Genomic DNA, 2,996 nt, shown 5'->3' with positions numbered 1-2,996 from the left:
ATAATAGATTGTAGATAAATACATGATTGATAGATAATAGATAGATGATTGATAAATGATATGTAGAGGATAGATAAATAGATGATAGATTATAAATAGATAATAGATAGATAGATAAATAGATGAGTGATGGATCTATCCTTACTGCCAGGTATGTATTAATCTCTCAATATACATTCACTCTGCTTACTACACAGCACAGTGACCTTAATCTCCTAGATGGACCAGCAGTGGGAGAGACAGCATAAGAGCATAGCACTGAAAATCTAGGATTCAGGGTTACGAACAACTTACGTTCGAACTCTAGCTGCACCAGAGGTGTTTACAAGCAGACCTGTCCCCCGCCTCCTGGAGAACCACACCATGCCACACCACACCCCTGCAGCATGGTGGGCAGTGGGCTAAGCATGGTCCTTGCTTGCTTCTGAAACAGAGATATAGTAATTGGTCTACGCAGTGCCTGTGGCTACTCTTGAGCCACAGTCATGGAATTGAGTTGCAAGGCTTCTCCGAAGCCAGAACAGAATGGATGGGGTTAGCTAGCATCTGTTTGGGTGCTTGAAAGTCTGACGTCTAGACATGCCTAGAGAGAACAGTGCTGAGTGTGAGACTCCTCTCTTCAGAAGAAATCCACTTTGCTGTTGACACCAATGACACCAGCCACTCTTCCTCTGTTGGGCTATTAACTGAAAGAACACAAGGAAGGCAGCCAGAAACCCCTTGCTGAGGGTCAGACCTGCCAGCCACTTGGGTGGCAGACGCTCTGGCTATTTTACATTTTATCAAATCTGAGCTGTTTCAGGTGGGGTATGTCTACAGTTTAGCCTACCCATTTTTTTTTTTTAAGTTGACTTCTGTTTGTCTGCTGCTTCAAGCCGAATACATCTTTCCTAACACCAGCTGTTCCTTCTTTTGCTTTTGGGTGTTCATCTAAGAACTCACTAATAATCACTAGATTCTGTTTACACACATACATTTCTTTCTAAGTAACAGGACATTTAACACTGAGTAGACACATCGTAGCGATGGTTTAAATTAGCTCATTGCCAGCACTGTTGTGGGCACTTGTGAAGGAAGAGTAACTTTTGCTATGTGTGTAAAGCAGCCTAACTAAAAGGGAAGATCTGAGCTGAGCACCTGTGAGAGCAGAGAGCATGCTGGGAAAGATGGATGCCTGGGGCTAAGTGAATGGGGTCCCTCAGTTCAGGGCTGAGGGAATGGGGCCCCTCAGTAAGAGGCAGTAAGCCTGAGGGAGAGGAGGCAGAGCAAAAGAACAAATGACACAATGGGGACTCAGCCCTGTGCACGGAGGACCACACAGGACTTGTCATAGTCATGGTTTCCGTTGCTGTGAAGAGCTGCCCTTACTGACCACGGCAAGTCTTATAATTGTAGTTGGCTTACAGTTCAAAGGTTTAGTCGATTATCATCATGGCGGGAAACATGGCAGCATGCAGGCAGGCATGGTGCTAGAGAAAGAGCTCAGAGTTCTACATCTTGACCCACAAGCAAGAGAAGGAGACTAAAGATTCATCGGTCAGACATGAGTTTCTGAGCCCTCAAAGCCTGGCCCCAGTCACACATTTTTTTCTCCAACAAAACCATATCTACTCCAGCAAGGCCACACCTCTTAATAGTGCCACTCCCTATGGGTGCCATTTTATTTAAATCATGAAGGGCCTCATGGGCTCGGCAAAAGGCACTGCCTTTCTTCCAGGAATGGAGGAGGGGCATAGAAACATAAGAGTGGACCCTTACGGCTGAGAGAGGTTCAACCATTAAGAGCACTTGCTTCTCTTGGAGAAGACCAGAGTTGGGTGTTATAAAGACCCCAAGCTGCTCACAACCTCCTGTTGTTCCAACTCTAGGGGTCAGATGCACTCTCCTCTGGCCTTTTAGTGCATCTGCTCACACAGCACATGTAGCACACGTGCAGACACACACACACACACACACACACACACACACACACACGATGTATGTGTAGATATATGTGTGTACTTATATGTTCCTGTATATGCTGATACATGCGTGTGAATACATATGTAGACAGCAGAGTCCAACCTCGGGTATCATTTTTCCTCAGGCATGGTCCACCTTGGCTTTTGAGACAGCGTCCTTCTTTGTCCTGGGGCTGGCCAATTAGGAACTGCTTATCTGTGCTTCCCCAGTACTGGGACAGAGCACAATGCCTCCTGGGGGCTGAATTTCATAGCAAGCACTTTACCACGTGATCTACCTCTGGGCCTTCGCTGTGGCTGTGACAAGCACCGTGACAAAAGAGGCTTGTGGAGGGGCAGAGAGGGGGATTGTTTCAGTTTCTAACCTATCATTAAGAGAGGCCAAGGCAGAAGCCTGGAGACTGAAGCAGAGGTCACAGAGGAATGCTGGACCCTGGCTTGCTTCCTCTGCTCGGCCCATCTACCTTTTAATAGGCTCTGCAGGTCCTCCTGCGGAAACACGGCCCCGCCCACAGTGGGCTAGGCCCGCCTACCGCAATCAGCAGTCAAAACAAAATGTTCCATAGACACATCCAAAGGCAAGACTGATGGAGGAAGTCCCTTGATTGGGATCCCTCTTCCCAGGTGTGTCTAGCTTTGTGCCTTTATTAAGTTGACAAGACTATGACCTGGATCCTGATTTACCTTCTGCAAAAGGTCGCTTTGGTGAGGAATGGCTGAGTGAATGAATGAATGAATGAATGAATAAATGAATGAATTATGGTCGTCTGCCTTTGTGTTCATTATTAAAAGTCAACATGGAAGGGGTGGGCGATTCGATAGAAATCAGGCAGCACGAAGAGCCCGCAGTGGACATTCCGTGTGGGCAGAGCTGGCTGTGTGTCCCCTAATAGGTCTGCAGAATGCTGCTGAGCCCAGAAGGGGCCTCGCCCACGGGGGGGGGGGGGGGGGGTAGGGTGGGGTGCGGGGCGGGGCGGGGAAAGAGCTGATCTGCAGTGGCTGCAGATGCTAGAATTCTACTCCCAGAATGTTCTT

Source organism: Mus caroli, chromosome 2, assembly GCF_900094665.2.
Source record: "Mus caroli chromosome 2, CAROLI_EIJ_v1.1, whole genome shotgun sequence".
Classification (NCBI taxonomy): domain Eukaryota; kingdom Metazoa; phylum Chordata; class Mammalia; order Rodentia; family Muridae; genus Mus; species Mus caroli.
This window is presented reverse-complemented; position numbering follows the sequence as displayed.